This window comes from Acanthisitta chloris, unplaced genomic scaffold, assembly GCF_000695815.1.
Source record: "Acanthisitta chloris isolate BGI_N310 unplaced genomic scaffold, ASM69581v1 scaffold18508, whole genome shotgun sequence".
Taxonomy (NCBI): Eukaryota; Metazoa; Chordata; class Aves; order Passeriformes; family Acanthisittidae; genus Acanthisitta; species Acanthisitta chloris.
Genome location: NW_008685615.1, coordinates 35,904 through 53,936, shown reverse-complemented (window position 1 = coordinate 53,936; position 18,033 = coordinate 35,904). Strand labels below are relative to the sequence as shown.

Here is an 18,033-nt window from a genome sequence, read left to right as displayed (position 1 = left end):
TGGGAAGGTGCAGTGAAAGGAGACTGCCCTGCCTTCTGGCAGAGGGATCACAACTGCTTGTACCACTTAAAAGTAGATTAAAGCAGGCCTCAGGCTTGACCTGAAACTGGGAACAGCTCCTATAAAGGCCAGATCCTTTAAAATGCATGAGGCCCTGCGGCCCTCTTTTTTTCTGCAGCTTTTAAAAGCTCAGGCTCTGGCAGAGCTCACCCAGGCTTTGTTCAGGGGTGTTTGCAACTCACACCCTGCACTGTTTTGTGCTGGGGTGACTCTGAGAGTGTGGGCTGGGGAAAAGCACCCAAAAGCTGCAGAGCACCAAGAAGGGCAGCCCTCACCTGTGCTTAGCTAGACCCACACTGCACTCCATTCTCTCTGCTAATGCTCATGCATGGACTCACCAAGTGGCCTTTGTGGTACTGTAGCCTCAGTGCAGCCACGTGCTCTGTTTTTGTAAGGTACTTTATGATATCCAAGCTTTGGATGTGTTTGGAGCACAGAGTCCTCTATTTCTAGGTATTCTGCCTATTTTTACTAGCTGCTGTAGTGAATTGGCACCCAAGATATTTTTATTGCAAATCACATTCTCATTATCAAATTGACAGCAGCAACAGAGTTCAGGGTATTTCTGTGTTCGCCCTGAATACCAGCATGTCATAAATCCATGGCCTGTTACTCCACCCATGTAGTTCTGCTTCTTGCCAGTTATTGAAGTTAGCCTAAAAAAGGAGAGTATATGAAATTGTCAATGAACAGAACAGTCTGTAATTAGATCCGCTGAAAAAAACTACAAGAACAGTCCCAGTGAGGAAGAGGGACATCTGCAAATGCACAGACCCCTTTCTTAGCTGAGGAATCTTAATATTTAAACAAGAAGGGAGATCATTTGTGGCAGACTCCTTCCTAACTGTGGGTGGGCAATTAGCACATGGTACATGGTCCTGTCTCAACTCTCCTGGCCCCAGAGGCCTGTATGAGCGAGTTGGTACCTCCAGCACCACCAAGCTCACAGGGAAACGTGCAGGTCAAAACATAAAATCAATAAGGGAAGAACATTTGTTTTTGAGTTTTTTAAAGGCAGCGACGACACACAATGGACAATGAGGAAAAGAAACCCCCCCAGACCTGTTTGGGTTTGTTAAGGATGTTTACAGTGTTTCTAACTGTGTGGAGTATATCTCAAAAATCAGCAGCCATGGTTTTTCTGCCACAGACCCTCCTCTCCCCAAGCTCCAGTGTGTGTTTTGTGCCATTGTTTGAGGAAACTCTGGGGACAGGAGTGGAGCTGTTTAGTTTAAGCACTAAGGCCAATAGCAGTTCCACTTGGAAGGCTTGGTTTTACCTGTAAGGGGTCCAGCGTGTGATAAAGTAGCTGCAGCATGTTGGCAGCTGTTGATTTAGAGATGTGTGGCTGTGACCTGCATTTCTGGCAAGCATGGGAGCTGAGCCACCCCAGGCCATGCCAGCTGGGATCATGGCTTGGGAAAATACAGTGTGGGCAGGATGCATGGACTTGCAAGTAAACTCGGACTTTGCACATGCTGACAGATCCAAACTGCAATTGCATCTCCTCGCAGGCTTCCGTGTTTAGTATTTTATAGCTTGCTTGACCAACCTGGGCAGAGCAGGATCCCGTTTCCCAGGGAGAGCCTTGCTAAGTTTGCACACACACTTATCCCCCTAAACCCTGTGCATGCAGCCCAGCACTTCTGACAGTCCTTGGCTGGTGCACTGAAGCATGAAGGTTTGTGCTACAGCTGACATATTCTTGCAGGTAAAATGCCCTTGAGCCAAATGTGTGCTTGGTTCTGGTTGCACCCTGGGTGATTTTGGAGGAGCTCACGTGCTGGAGCTTTCATGCAATAGAGTTTTGCATTTGAATAGTGTAGTGGAGCACTGGACATGGCTCCTGCTCAGCCAAGCAGAGACTGCTCGTCTCAGGCACTGGGTCTGTCATGGAGTTAATTTGATACCTGTACAGCAACATGGCAATTGTCATGATAGTTTTTCCTTATAGCAGTTTTCCAGTGTAAATTGTAGGGCTTGTGTTCTCCCAAGCCTAGTCATGCTTTGACAGTACCCATCAGGACCCAAAGGGCTAACAGCTCTTCTGCCTCCACCTAAAGATGTAGCCAGAAGTTAAAGCAAGATAACATTAGTGTCTACACCATGTTTTGGAGCCATTTACAGCCCAGAGAAGAAATACTGGTAATACACTGCAAGCTCATGCATGGGAAAGACTGGAAATGTGCACCTTGGAGCTCAGTGCCCTTGACAGAGCATCAGGCCTGGGACTTGCTCTGGGGAAGGACTTAGAGCAGGAGTGCAGATGTGTGAAGCTCTCGAGCAGCAGCTTTAGCAGGAGGAAGCTGAGGTGATTCTGGTCGGTGGGAGCCCATTCTGCCCTGGGGAGTATGCCTGGTACCCCAGAGATCTGAGTGAGCCAGGCTGTGCTTGTCAAGGCTTGGTGTCACCCTGGTCACTCTAGCAGTGTCCCTTCCTCTCCAAGTGGCAAATGCTGTTTCAAGCTGCAGCCAGACGGGGCCACCGGAGAACAGCAGATATTGGCCTCCCACTTGCGGAACAAAGAACCGCAGCATTGCTGAAAGTGTAATTACCAGAGCAATTAAAATTTCTATTGCTTAGGCTAGAAGTGCAAGTACCATGCAGGCTTTTACAAGGGCAATCAATTGGAATTTGTTCCCTTTAAAATGATAAAACCCTTCCAAGGGAATTTTGCCTGCTTCTGGCAATTTCCTATTACCTGCCTGCCTGCCTGCCTGCAGCAGCATTCATGGGCACAGTGCTCATCAGGTGCCCACTCCACTGTCACACCCTGAGTGCCAGGCACTTTGGGTAGACTGGACTCTACAGAGGCTTGGGAGCTTTGGATTGAGAGCACAAGACATTCTGAGCAGCCAGCTGCTTGCCCCTCCAACTTCTGCTATAATAGACGGGTATCTGATGGCATGTGATAGTCCCAGTAGCAATCCAAGTGCTCTGCTTGGAGCTGTGTGGAGGAGTGAGGCTATCACTGCCCCTGTGGCCACAGTGATGAGACCGGGGGACATTACTTCTCCTCTTTTTCCTGCTCAGACCCAGATACTTTCATCCTCTTGGCAGACAGTCCTCCCCATCCTTTCCAACATTTCCAGCCCCAGAGGAAATGGCTTATCTAGCACAGAAGCAAGCAGTCTGCTTTCTCACTTTTTAGCCATGCTGCTTGAATTCTCCCTAATGGGGATCAGTCAGTGTAATGGACAGAGCCCCAGGCTGCTGCTCTGGGCTGCTGCTGCTGGATGCTGAGACAGCCAGTGATGAGTGCTGGGTGACATTTGAACAGGAGTGTACTGTCAGCCTTCACATGGCCCCAGAGCAGTGACATCCAGGAGAGAAGAGCCCTGGCAGCATGCGTCAGGTGTTGACAGTGGGGCTGGCTCTCTGTCACTGCCTCTTGACACAGGCTGGGTTTCTCTGACCCTGCACAGGATCCAATTGCAAAACCCAGCCAAGCAGTAAAAGACCATCAAGTCCATTCACATCCACCATCGTGGCTCATGAATCCTGTCTTACAACATGCCCTCACCAGTCCCCAGTCTAGGAATATGATACTGGCTGTGCTGAGGAAGCACTGGCTGCCCACTCTGAGGCCTCCCTGCCCTGTGCAACTGGTCCTGCTCTTGTGGATGGCCAGGCAGCAGGAAGGATGAGATCCATAAAGGTTACAGATGATGGTGAAAGACTTCTTTCAGCCTGCATGCAGGAAGAGCCAAAGCCAAGTCAAGATCCCGCTGGAAGGCATTAATTGTGAGAAGTTTCGTGTCTTCTAACTGTGTCCAAGAAATAGAAAATTCAATCTGTCAATTCTTTGTCTTCTCTCCCAAGACTCTCTGATTAGTGCCACCTTTCTCAGATGATGCAGTGCTTAGGGTCCCTGCCATCCCAGACCTGCCAAGGAACTGTAAATCCCTGTCAAGTGTGGCAATTCCTTGTCCCCAGCTGGTTCTCCTCTAAAATGGTTTTCCTGCTCCCTCGGCCCCCAAATTTCAGTCTATTTTTGAGGTCCCTTCCCCATTTCCCAGATGTCACCTTTGCCGATAGACCAGCTTGCAGCTCGCCAGTGAATTTCATTTAATTCCTTGCTGCAGCCGCAGTTTGTGTCAGGATTATGAATTTGCAGTGGGGGCTTTCATGTTCTCTTCAGAGTAATTTCTAAACCCAGAGGAGCAGCATCTCGCATGGAAGCACTTAGAGACCTCTTACAGAAGCAGCGTTGGAGTATTGATCATTTTTTCTCTCTGGGGACCTGGAGTGCTGCAGATCGAGCTGCTGTGCAGTGTAGCCACTTGCGGGCAGCACCACACAACTCTTCAGAATGAGAAGTGAAAAATAGCTCTAGTTGATAGGAAAAGTGGTGCCCCCTCTTATATAGAGATCAATGATGCCTGGTACATTGGATTATCACTTAAAACACCAGGACTTCAAATGCCAGGGTGCATGCACTCCTGATGCTGACAGGCTCGTGATAGATAAAGCTGTTTGGGTTACCAACTGGGCTCCTCTGTGCAATCTTTTCATAAGGTGAATGTAATATCTGCAGTGATGTACCCAACGTTACATCAGGAGAGCCAACCTATAATTATGCTGGAATTGTTTGAACGGGTTATTTGTCACTAACACATTAGCTCACTCCATTTATTGCTCCCATTCAGGACTGCAGCAGGTTTGGCATAAACAAAGCTTGGGTGCAGGTTTGGGAGGGTATATTTTTCTGAAAAGAGCAAAGCAGAATTGTTCAGGTTTTTTTTTGTTTTTTTTGCTAGGAGAGCTGTTGACTGGCAGTGCTGGAAACAAAATATGTAAAGCAGCTGACACAGCATAACTGATTTATTTTCAGAGGTACTTCCTAGATGTGCAGCTCCTGTGTTGGACTTTAGCATGGACCTGGTTGCTCTGTAATGAGGTGGCAGGTTTACCGTAAGGTGTTTTGTTTCTTTTGAGAAATCAAGGCTTGCAGAGTGGGTTGTTTGCACAAGGAGCTGCTGCACAGCTCACACAGTCCCTGGGTGCCTGCCCTGGCCTATTACGTGACTGTTTCATGGCATGTCCCAGCAGAGCAGCACTGCTTGTGTTGGTGTAAAGGAGATCCTCTGATGGCATCTGATTTCCTGGTTAGTGACCAGCAAATACGTGCCCTACCCCACTGTGACCTGCAAGGCCAGGGAAGTCTCTGAAGGTGACATCTTCTCTTGTTTTTTGTCTGGCAGACTGGAATTTCATGGAAGAAGTCCATGTACATGTCCCTTGATGTCACAGGCTTGGATGGATGCTGTCTAGTAGCAGTTATTCACCTGAAACTTATGAAATGCCTTGTTTAGATTTCAGATAAAAAGAAAATTAATGCAATTTCCAGGGAAAAAAAAGATGACTGGGCACACTGGAACTTTTCTTTTGATACCAGGTTTTGTTTTCTGTTTGCCTTATTAGCACTAAACTTTACCCAAGTATATCCTTCACCTGCCAAAGGGTAAGCATTGGAGTTGGCCAGACAAGGCTGGTGTATTTTTCTGTCACTGTACATGGAGATAAACCAGTCCTTCTGGTTTTGTCATTGGTTTATCGAAGGGTAAATTGTCCAGGAGAATAAGTCTGGACGTTGACCTTTAAAACTTACAAGATACATAATCCTTCCTGCCTAAGGCCTGAACTCAGTTTTGTCTGCCACCACCAAAGGCTGCCTGGACATATGCTGCAAAATAGCCTCAGTCTCTTAAGACTTGGAGAAGCAGAGAGTTGTTCTTTTCTTGCAGAATGGCCCCTATGGCCATTCCTCGGTGGGGAAGAAGGGCTCTTGCAAAAGGCTCTGCCCAGGTACTACTTAGTTGCTTTTCTTGACACAGACCTGGCTCCTCCTGCCACCCTGCTGCTTAATAACAGGTTTCCAGTCCAGCAGTGCTGTAGAAAGAGCAACTGCCAAATCAGAGTGTCAGTTCCATGTGGGGGATGCAAATGAAAAAGGTGATGAAGGAAACACGCCTTTCCCTTGAGCAAGCAGATGGGATTTGAAGATAACCTTATCCCTTCCAAACAAATGTTTGAAGCTTTCTTTGATGGCCTACACAATATCCCACAGTGACCAGTAGCTCTCTAAATCCTCAACAGGTTCCAGAGCAGTCAGTGTGTGCTCCCACCCTCAAGGGGTGTGAAGGACTGGGCTCTTAAATCCAGGTGAATCAGGACCTCCCTGCTCTGCCTAGATTGAATCGAGGTGTTTGTCATTTTAGTTGTTCAACTGTTCTCCTGGGGAGGAGCTGTAAAACCTCCTTGTATGAATGTTAGATGCCTGAGTATTTGGTGGCAGTCAGGTAGGTGAGCAAATCAGCTGCAGTTGTAATTGAGTCAGAGATGCTGTCTCCATGTGTCATCCTGTTTACATATCCATTTGTCAAACAATATGTTTGAAAGCCCTCAGCAGCATTTCAGCACCATTTCCATGGCCTATATGTGTCTGACTAATGCCCAAGGCAGTGAGCTATATCTGGACTAGAATTGCTAACCTATGGATGTGGATTTCTTAGCAGCCCTGAATTAGATGAGTCTATGATTAGCCCTTATGAACATGAGAGAGGACAGATCTGACGTGGAAAAAAATGAATAATCATCTTTGTTATGAACATGAGAGAGGACAGATCTGATGTGGGAAAAAATGAATAATCATCTTTCCACAAGAAGGACCTCTCAGTTTCATCTAGAACCCAAATTGCTGGATTGTTTTTGTGTCAAGGCAGACCCTCTCCTGGGCTCAGATCTGGCTAGAAAAATCACCCGACCCCCCTAGCCATCCCTCTCTCAGCAAGATTTCTAGGCATACTTTTTTCTTAACAAATAGGGAAAAGGAGTCCTTGTTTTGGCTTAGTCTCTGTGTCCTTGAATGTATAGGCATAGTACAGCATGACTTCTCTGCCAGTAGTAGGTTTTGCTGGCCACCCTGTGATGTTACAAGCAGGGAGCACTGGGACAGTGGGTAAGTGCTATTTCACCTTCTTTTGCTTTGTCAGGAGGTGCTTTAGGTACAAATTAAGGGTGGAGAGTTGCATGCAGTGGCAGACTAGAGTAAGACCAAAGGTGGTGAAGGGAATCCTGAGTACTCAGAGCTGGAGGTGATTACGGATGCTCTGCTTGGGGATAGACCTGCCCTTCCTGCTCTCCAGCCTGCTGTTTGATCTGTGCTTTCTGCCTGGAGGGAGTCAGGGTTTCAGTTTGCTGTGGGCAGGACCTCTATGGTCTGTTCAGCACTAAGTACCTTGGCTCTCCAGGGGATGCTCAGTGTAAACTGGAGTAACCGGGTGGATTGTCAGCCAGCTGGGATTGCTCTCTCCTAAAGAGCTACTGGCTGAAAGCTGAAGCATTCAGATTAGAAATAAAGCGTGCATTCGAAAGACAAGAGAGATTAACTGGCTAATTGTGCCAAGAGAAGACCAGAGAATTCTCTTTCAAGGACAAATGCACCTTTGGAAGGTGTTTTAGACCCTACAAGTCAGTTTATTTAACTGAGCAATAGCTACCTGAAGGCCTCCAGGCAGAGGACATCAGCGGCTGCAATAATCCTCCCAGTCTTAAATTCCTGGCATTCTGCTCTGTGTTAATGTAAAGGATCAGCCTTGCACTGACGCCACTCCTTTCTTCACGTGCTCTGCCGAGCATTCCACGTACCTCACTGCAATTATGTCCTCACAAATCGGGTGAGAGTGGAAGTATCTCTCCTTACCTTCTCCTGAGTAACTAGGGTTGCAGTCCTACTTTTCCAGCTACTGCTGTGCTTCGTTGTGGGTCCTGCTGCTTTTTCATGTTTTTTCCACAGTTCATAGCAGCTAAATCAGTCTGGCAATGGACCCCACTCCCTCCACACCTCCCTGCTTCTTCTCCATCGAGAAAAGGAACTCCAAGTCACGAGCATGTTTTGGTGTGCTCAGCTCCTCATCATGTCAAGGTCACCCTGAGTGGGGTTCCTGTTACAGTTCAGCACTTTCACCTCTTTCAATTTGCCATGCATTAGTCAATCTGGAGCCTAATGGATTTGTAACCTGACTTTGCTGGTATCGTCTGAGACGTTCCCAGCGATGTAAGAGGATTTGGGCACAACTTCCTTTCAAGTTAATGGAAAGATCTTGCTTGGAAAGAACCTGCTTGAGGAACTGAGTGTACTTTGCATTAATGTTTCCATTAATTTTAATGGGAAATGGTTCTAAATTCCTCAGATCAGCTTTGAAGATCTTAAATTTTGTGTCCTTCACCTGTCTCATCTGAAATGCAGCACTCTTAAATGAGCAGCATCATTACTGGCCAAGATGTTCCACAAGATTTTTCTGCCACTGTTGATGTTTCTGGAAACGTCCTGTTCTCTGGGGACCTCACTGGACCCCTCACCAGCTCACCACAATTGGGGCAGGAGGTCCAGGGTAAGCTTCCAACTCAGAAGCTGTCCCATGCATGGTCTCTGGCAAGTCACATAATCTGTGTCTGCTCCACCACCATCTGTAGAGCAGAAAAGAGCAAGAATCCTCAGGGACTTTTTTATTAGCATTTATAAAGCACTTTGCCGTCATCAAACAGAAGGGAATAGAGAAAAGCAAACTTTTATCATTGCCACTCAACTCTCAGTTACTGCAAAGCTCTGCTGCCTTGGGCACCTTTACCTGCACATGGTGTTTGGCTGCTACAGGCAGGTGCAGAGCCCAGCCTGGATTTTAGAGGGGGTAAGGTCTTGTCTGGCTTTGCTGCTTCTGCAGGGCCATGCTACTCTGGGCTCTGGCTTCAGGAGCTGAGCAGTGCAGTATGTCCTGCTTTCCCTCTTTCTCTCCTTTCTCTCCTGCTCCTCCAGCAGCCTTGACACTCAAACATAGCAGTGATTAACTGTTCCTGAGCATCTCCTGCTGATCAGATCACTGCTCAGTCCTGCCTTGTTCAGCAGAGCTCATCTCCTTCTGGGCTGCTCATAGGTATTTCTTTCCATCTTCCTTGAGCTGAGCAGAGACCACCATCCTGATGGCTCATCACACCATCCCTGTGGTGAAAGGCAGCCCTGACAGAGCTCTTGTACATGTTACATCTCTGTCGTAACCTCCTTTTGCTGAGACAGTCCAGGTTAAACAGTCTGATGTAGTAGAAGAATTGCTACAAATCCTACTCATCTCAACATAGCTTAGTGAGCAGCTACCCATGCAGTTGTCCTGGCTTTGAAGAAAGGCCACACTGGCTTGGTCTCTCTGGAGGTACCCTGGGAAGGACATTGTGGTCAAATAAGATGTAAAGTGTTGAGAAACCAGTTCTGTAGAAGTAAACCAGAACACCTGTTGGAGAAGTCATCTTATTATTAATGAGTTTTTCATGCTTTATTTAAGCTCAGTGCTCATTTGCAGTCTTGGTGCCAGACAGGCACTGTCTGGTGCGGTGCCACTTGCCTGGCGACGTGGGGCTGGGCACAAGTGTCCAGACAACGAGAGAGCAGACAGGGTCCACCATACACAAAGAGGTCTGGTGTGACTTGTTTGCAGCACAGGGCAGCAGAGGCTGGGAGCACGCTGCCCATGCTCTCATGCTTGCTCCCAGCTGGGCCAGCCCTGGGTCAGTTCCAGCCCCCAACAATTAGCGAGACAGATTGAATCTAGATTGATCTGTCTACTTTCACAGAGTGAGGCAATTCTAGCGAGAAATTCTCCTTTCCCTCTGTTTCCACATTAAAAGGAAGGAGACCTTGTCAGATTTCTGCATAAATGGGAAGCACAGGGCAAGGTAGAAATAAATGTTGTGCTAATGCGTAGGAAGAATCATTAGGACAGAAAGACATCATTGATGCAGCCAGGCTGCGGCTGATCCGCGTCGCTGTGTTAAAACTGCCTCCAGTACAGCTACTGCAAAAGGCAGGATTCAGAAGGGCTCTGCTATTTATTGCACATTTGCAGCGTGTTGCAGAGAGTGAGAATCTGGTTCAGAGCAAGAGGTTTTGACAACAGAATCAGCCTGAACCAGCGCAGTGATGTTTGCTGCAGGGAATTCATAGGAATTTCTTCTTGGTGCAGTTATTTGACAGATGCACTCAGATCACTCAGATATTTACAGTCCCCAATCATCTAGAGAAAGCTGAGGTTGTGGGAGAGTGGGGAGGGGACATCACATTGTACATGTATAAGGTACATTCAGTGAATGTACAGGAGCAGAAGTATAGTGCTGAGCTAAGGTGGACTTTATGGGTCTCTTTGGGCATGAGTTTTTGGGACACGGGACAACAAGGAGCAGGGTCCATGGTCAAAGTCAGTGGAGGAAGATCAAACATCTGCTTCATGCTGTGCGTCACACCAGACATTCTGGGACTCCACAGCCAAAATAAGATGACACTAAAAAAGACACTTAAGTTGTCTTGCCTTCTCTCTCAGCCACATCTTCATGCTGCACAAGAACAGCAAAGAAAACAGAAAATTGGGCAGGGCATTTTCAAGGAGGGTGGTTAACCCTGAAGGGTGCAGTGGCATGAAGGGCACATCTTCATGCTGCACAAGAACAGCAAAGAAAACAGAAAATTGGGCAGGGCATTTTCAAGGAGGGTGGTTAACCCTGAAGGGTGCAGTGCTCTGATCATGGCATGGCTCCACAAGCTGTTCTGCCCATGCAACTAAGGGGGGATCTTTGCAACAAAGGGATCTCTGTGTTGCACCTGGAGTGTTCAGTTTTTAAGATCATCGTGGAAAACAGTCTGAGTATTACAACAAAGCACCACAGCCAAAACGGTTCAGCTTTGCTTCATTGCAGAGAGCAGCAGGCAGGCCTGGAGAAAACAACCTGCAAGCTGACTGACATCTCTGGAAAGCAGAGAGAAACAAAGGATGCTTGTCCTGATATCTGTGGTGGGGGAGCCATTCCCGAGCTCCCAAAAGTGCAAAGGGATGCTCTCTTAGCTGGCAGAGCTGTGTGGTTTTGTGCATGTTTATCCAGGGCTTTCGCCTGCATGGTGCCAGCGCGAGAGCTGCTGCTTGTAGTTGACAGCTCAGCTATTGTTGCAAAGTATGATTTAATAGCAAGACTTGATTACAACATGCAAATGTAGCTGCTGGGGGACTATCTCAGAGGTTTGTGGAGATTAGCTGTTAAATTGGCCAGTGCAAAAACATTATTAAGCAGAGAACATAATTACTCATCTTGTGCTTCTGTAGTGTATAGAAGAGACAGATTTGTTTAAAAGCCAGTAAGTCCTATATAGAGGAAAGACGTGTAAATGCCACATCATGTACTGCTGTATGTTGCAGCATATTTTATTAGAGAAGCAATACTTAATAACAACATTTGGGAACTTGTGGAAGGAATCCATTATATTATTCTGCATCATAAAAGCAAACCTAATGCCTAGTCTGTGTGAAGGCTGTGCAGATATTGAAACATCTCCTTTCGGTGGTGGTTGATTGCATTTATGGAGATTGTATCATATGGATATAAAGAAATCCAGCACTTGATATGAAATCTGGGAGCAGGGTTTTAGACTCACGCATCTATCTTCTATCCTTGTGTGTTCCCTCTGAAATGCATCAAGGTTCCCATTAACACCTTAAACGTGGAAAGTAGGATTAAAGTGAGACTGTCAGCACATACAGAATGAACAACTGGGTGTGTGCTTGCTGTTGTTGTTCCCTTTCAGTCCTAGGGTAGTCTATGGGGTTGCTAGAATAAGAAGGTCATGTGTGTGTGAGAATGTAGGAGGAAGGATTGAATTGTTAGTGCTGCAGACCTGGTTTTGGGTGCACACTGTGGCTCAGGTACTTCCTCCTATTCCGTGGCTCTCAGTAGCCCAGGCTGGGCTTGCAAGGAGCAGTGCAGTGGCAGCTAGAGGACTGAAGTCAGATGTAGAAGTGCATTTGTGTAGGCAAAGCCCCAGACACTATCAAGAAAATCTTCTTTAACAGAGGAGCCAGGAGGACTGAATTAGAGGAACAGCCTGTTCCTAGCAAAGCTCAGTTCCTGCAGCCACAAATGCTGGCACAGGAGTGTGATGATGCTGTCAGGGCGAACCTGCTGTGCTGCAGTGGCTGCTGCCCACCCTTGGTTCATATTACTGGACACTTCCCCTCCAGCATCTCAGGCCCCCCAGCAGATGCCCTGCTGAGGTTGGTCTAAGCAGGAGGAAGTATCCTCCCAGGCCTAAGTGCGCAAGATAAAGACTTGAAGGGGTTTTGATGGGAAACTCCTTGGCATCCTTTTGTTGCAGCTCAAGAGCATTTGTACACCCGTAATTGCTCCCCAGGCTGGTTCCTGTGTGACTCAGAGCTGAATGTGGAGCTGCTCTGTGAACCTCAGCATCCCTGGCACAGTATGTCCCAATCACTCTAAATTTGAATTCACAGCCACTCCTCCTTTAGAATGTGTCCATGCACATGCAGGCACACCACCTTGCTCCTTACCTTCTCTATACTGGAAAATCTGCCACAGCTGGAGCCATCAGCTGTTCCAGGTGGTACAGGCGTGGAAATGAATACCTTGCTTGTTTTCCACTCAGAGCCACAAAGCACCTAAACCCCAAGACAGCTGCTCACCAGCATCTCCTGGGGTGACTGTGGGAAGAGGTCTGGCTGCATCCAGCAGCAGCATCTTCCTCCTTTCATTATTTGCTGCCAAAGGGTAATCCTAAAAATACCTGTGAGTGGTTTGCAAGCCGTGAGTGTCAGAGCAGACAGCTCTGCAAAGGTCTGGTGTCAGCTGGTGAAGGGAAAATGACACACCTTGTCATCACTGAGCATGTTGGACACTGGGAGTGGTTGGGAGCAGGGACCAGGTCTCAGCAGGGGAGACCTGCTGAGGGTGGAACAGCCCCATCATCAGAGCAGCAGGAAGAGACATGAGGTAGCATGGGCCGAAATGATGAGCTGGAGCGTCTTAGTCCCTTTGCAGGCATTTTTCAATTGCAGCTATTTTTTATAATGTTCTTTGATAGTTTGTAATGAAGCCAAGCAGTGGGAGAAACCATAAAGCAGTATTTCATAGTAGATTTGCCCCAGTTGTATGAGGGCTGTGTGTTGAAGCTTTCTGTGTCTTCCTAAACACCTTGTGCACACTTTGAAGCTGCGTATACAGTGATCAGTGCTGATAAATGCAATAAACTTCACGTGGTGATAGAGTTACAACAGGAGTCTCTGATAGCCAGGGAGGAGAGAGAAGTGATGTATTCCTCTGTTAAGCAACTTTTTTTCTGTGTTTACAGCTTGGGAATGCAAAAGTTTTAACAGCTAAACGGCTGTTACCCTGTTCTCAGAGTCTGGAGTGCAAGGAGTTGTTTGCGTGATCCTCTTCTCTGACAGTACTGGTGCTGCCCACGGGAGATGCCCTTAGCTGCAAGCTAATGTGCTCTCAGAACAGTTGCAGTAGGTCTTGGTTCCACGAATGACAGAGTTGTGCTGCACTGAGCAGAGTAGCACAGTTTGAGGCAGGACCTGTTCCTAACAGGTCCTCCTAACAGTTTGCCACAGCTGCTCTGAAGCCCTGGGCTAAAATAAGGCTGTGATAATTAATAAAAGAAAGTGCTCCTTCTGCCTGTGAGCTGGTTGGAAATGGAAAACAAGAACCTGTCACAACTGTGACTGGCTCTAAACTACTGTCAGGCTTTCCTCCTTCCCTTCCCCTGCCCCAAGTGGAAAATTGTATTGGAAAGCAGCAGTTAGAGCACTTAAATCATTCCACAGTTCATTTCAAGCTCCCTTTCTTCTTCCCAGCCATACCCAGGCCAGTTCAGGGCGCGGATGGAGACTGCATCTCTGGCTGGAACTTGCAGGATGTTGAATAACAATGGGGGAGTGAGTTTCAAAGAGGGTATAATGTGCCTGGATTGCACGTACCATAAGCTGTATTTCCCATGCTTTGACATTGAGCCCATCCTTGCATCGCCTCTGAACTGTTTCCTTTTCCATTTTTCCTGTTCCGGTGTGTTATGCAGCAAATTCATGCTGAAATGGTGTTGGTACCTCTCCTGCTATGGAGGGAGACACTCACACAAGCATTGAGAGAAGCTGCTGGTGTCTGTCATGTTCAGACTGCAGTAAGGGAGCACATGAAATATGGGCAGTTACAGAAGCTGTTGTATTGCCTGTGGTGGGTTACCAGGTACTTGTGATCCCTGCCCTTTCCCAGGTACTTGGATTGTTTAACTACTGTGTGTCCCCTCTGTCTTAACACCTCCTGGCACAGTCATGTTGCTGCTGCCAACAGTGATTCTGAGTGGGTTTGTCCCCTGCTGAAACTGGTCAGTGAAGGGCATCCGATGGAGCTTCACTGTCCTTCTCAGCTGTCTGGATTTAACAAGTTGATCAGTTGAAGGAAGCTCACAAAGCTTTTACTCTGATCTTATTGAATAAGCCTTGGTAGAGAGCCCAATATGCAGACAAGACCCACTCCTTAGAGAAGTCTGCTGCTTCACTGGGGCCCATATTAAAAATGTGAAGAGAAAACTTTATGCCCTGGTACAGCCCTCGGGTATTATCCATTATTCTTTATTGAAGATGAAACCAGAAGTCCAAGGGCATTCAAAAGATACTTCAGGGTTTTGGGATGACTGATTAAGGGATCAGGAGCACAGCTAGTGTTCTTCTCTATCCTTCCAGTTGCAGGGAATGATGAGGGAAGAAACAGGAAGAACCAGCAGATCAATGCCTGGCTCCAAGCCTGGGGTCATTGGGAGAATTTGAGGATTTTTTTGATCATAGTTTGGTTTACACAACACCAGGCCTACTGGTGATGTGTAGGGTGCACCTGTCTCAAAGGGGAAAAAAGATCTTTGCACAAGAATTAGCAGGGCTTATTGAAACAGCTTTAAACTAGATTTGAAGGGGGAAAGGGGTAAAACCAACTTTCTTCTTCTAAATGTACATCTCCCCTGTTCATTCAAGGGTTAAGCAGTTTTAGAGATGGAGCACCCAGAGCAAGGTGTGTCAGGACTGGACTGGAGGCTCACCAGAGCATGAGAATTTATAGTTTTATTTCTTTTTTGTCATTTGGAGATTACTACTCAATGTCTGTAGGACAAGAAAGCTCCCAGGCCCCATGCTCCAAGAGAGGTTGTTGTTTTGGCTTTGCAGCACTCATATGCAAGGAACAGATGCCTGAAGTGCTCCTTTTCCAAGGATTGAAAGGCAGTGCCGAGGCTTTGCAAGATGACAGTGTTGCAAATCTTATCATGATTCAGTGCTGAGATCAGTGTGTTTCAGCAGTACAAATGTGCTGACATTTGTACTGCTGTGTGTCTGGTTTTGGTGATGGTTGATTTTTTTCAGGAGGTTGGTCTGTGCTGCTGCACTCTGATTGCAGAGCCTGGAAGGTAACATTGCAGGAGTTCTTCATCACATATGGGTCTTCATTTTAACCAAGCTTTCCTTGATCTAGTAAAGTTCTGGCCCAAAGGAGCAGTTTCAGGGTATCATCGTGGATTTAGCTTTGGTTTCTCTGCTCTTAGATACAGCCGAGGGATCCTTAAAAGTCAGTGGAGGAACTAGCAGGAGTAACCAGGTTGCTAATTGTCTGTGACAGCCAGGGACAGAGACATTTGCTAACTTCACCCAGCAGCTGTGAGGTTTTGTAGACTTCAGTGTCAACAGAGCTTGTTCACACTTTTATACGATCTCAACACAGGGACTGTGACATGAAACAAAGTCCTTTCTTACTAATCCGGCTCTGGAGAGTCATCATATCCATCTCTGGACTTTAAGGATATGATTCTTCCTTGCTTACAGCAATAGGTCCCATGCCACCCATCCTTACCTCTTATGGTCTCAGTGAAACTGCCTTATCTATCCTCATCTACTGTCTGGCAGTAAGTAGCTCCAGCTGGAGGCAAACAGCCCTCTGTCTCCACAACCAAGAAGCCTCCCCTCTGGCAGCAAGGTGCTGTTCAGCACCCACTCCCATGTTGCTTGGCTTTCTCCATGGTGTGCCCAACTTCTGTAGGATGTTTAGCTGTTTTTCCTCAATCCCATTGCGTAAATGAGGCTAATTTCAGCCTGCCATGATGTGTGGGCTCACTGGAACGTGACTATAAATCCAGATCTGAACATTTTCTTGTAATGGACAGGGTGGTGAAATTGCATTGCTGCCTTTAACCTCAGGCTGTCCTTAGACCAAGCCAGACTCTTCACAACCCCCGCACCAGTAAATCAAATAGCTTTTGAATCGATGCACATAAAAGTCAAGAGAGAGAAGTTACAGATGGAAAAGACCCATTGTACCTTGAGCCTGTCCTGCTGCAGAGGGGGTAAGGCTCTCTCAGGAATTCACGGCGAAGCTCCAAGCCTGCCCGCTGGGGCCAGGCAGGGTGAGAGTCCTGCCGGGGGGAGATGTGAGGTGGAGAGAGACTGCCTAAATTTCCTGCAGCTTTTCCATTCTGCTCATCTCTGCATTTTATTCCCTTGGCTTTGTGTTTTGGGTAAGAAAACGGATGTTGATCGTATATTCAACAAACCTGATATGTTCATTCTCCTGATCATTGTTTTTCACTCAGGGCTATGTCTGACTTTTCTTTAGAAGCATGTTTTTCTCACCTAATATTTAGTTTAAGATTGTAGGAGCTGGATATAAAACCTCTGGGATGTTTTAATCTGCCAAGAGGCTGCTTGAAAACAGAAGTTATCCAGAGTATTTCAGTAGTGTATTTAGAAAACATCACCCCTCAATTTCTGTGTTGCCCATTTCCCTTTCATCTCTCTGCCAACTTTTATTGGTTGTTTTAACCCCGATCTGCTGTCAGTGTCCCCCATACCTTGCTCCCCTCCCCCTAGGGTTTCCATGTCTTTGAAAGTCCTGGTAACCAGAAGGTTCATGTGTTGTGCTTTGCAATCGTTCCAGACCAAGAATAATACAGCTAGAGCCAGCTGGATCCCTCACTCTGTATTGATACAACTGTTCCCCTTAACCTGCCCACACTCAGTGCTACAACTGCAAATCTGAGGTTGAACTGGAGCAGTGCTGGGCAGTGTTGTGAGCCCTGCTCCACAGCCCTGCCTGGAAAGCAGCACCCCCAGCAGAGCATCCCATGAACAGGGAGCAGCTGCCTTTGTGTGTTGTGTTCTGGGGACCTTGCTAAGTTGAACATGTTTTTCTGACATGCATCTTCTCAGAACCAGTGGTCCCAGTGGTCGCTCTAATTCCCTTGATCTGCAGCCAGTTTCCCGTGAGCAATCCTCCTCTGGCAAGGCCCTTGCTCAAGGCTGGCCAGTCCGGGTGATTGCTTCTCCTGGAGGTCTCTTCCTCTGAGCCCAAACAACACTTGTGTGTGTGGTTAAGAACTGGAACAGGCACCCAGAGGGGCTGTGAGAAGGTTGACCTTGGAGATTGCTAGAACTGTGGAAAAGGCTGACCTGATCCAACTTTGAAGTTATCCTGCATTGCTTGGGCCAGAGACTTCCAGCAAAAGAGGGCATTACTTAGCGAAGTTACTGCCTGACTTTCACTTCAGGAACATCAAGGGGTACATGTTGAGTTGTTGTGCCACCACTGCCTTTGGCTGGTAGATTATTCAGATTACTTTCCATAGTTTTTTTGTATTTAAAACTTTTTTTTGCTATCTTTTGTTGTCCATCTCTTCATGAACTTCTGCAGGCTCCTGCTTGCGTGTCCCTGGGTCACATTCTGGCTGGTAGATGCATGCTCTCCCAGTGCTTGACCATCTCATAGTATGCCTCTTGTCTGGGATGTTCATCCATTCTTCTTTATTTCCTCCTTGCCCATAGGATTGTCTCCTGCTTTGGAAGTAATCAACTGTTTAATGCAAGTAAACTGGGAAAAACCAAATCCCAAGGCTGAAGGGTTGCGTGTCCCTGGGTCACATTCTGGCTGGTAGATGCATGCTCTCCCAGTGCTTGACCATCTCATAGTATGCCTCTTGTCTGGGATGTTCATCCATTCTTCTTTATTTCCTCCTTGCCCATAGGATTGTCTCCTGCTTTGGAAGTAATCAACTGTTTAATGCAAGTAAACTGGGAAAAACCAAATCCCAAGGCTGAAGGGCACACA

The 18,033-nt window shown here is 47.1% G+C and overlaps 1 protein-coding gene across 1 annotated transcript in view; it reads left to right on the top strand.

Annotated features, from left to right (window-relative positions):
* DIS3L2 (DIS3 like 3'-5' exoribonuclease 2) overlaps positions 1-18,033 on the top strand; it is a 169,870-nt gene that overhangs the window by 131,204 nt on the left and 20,633 nt on the right. The window lies entirely within an intron of this gene.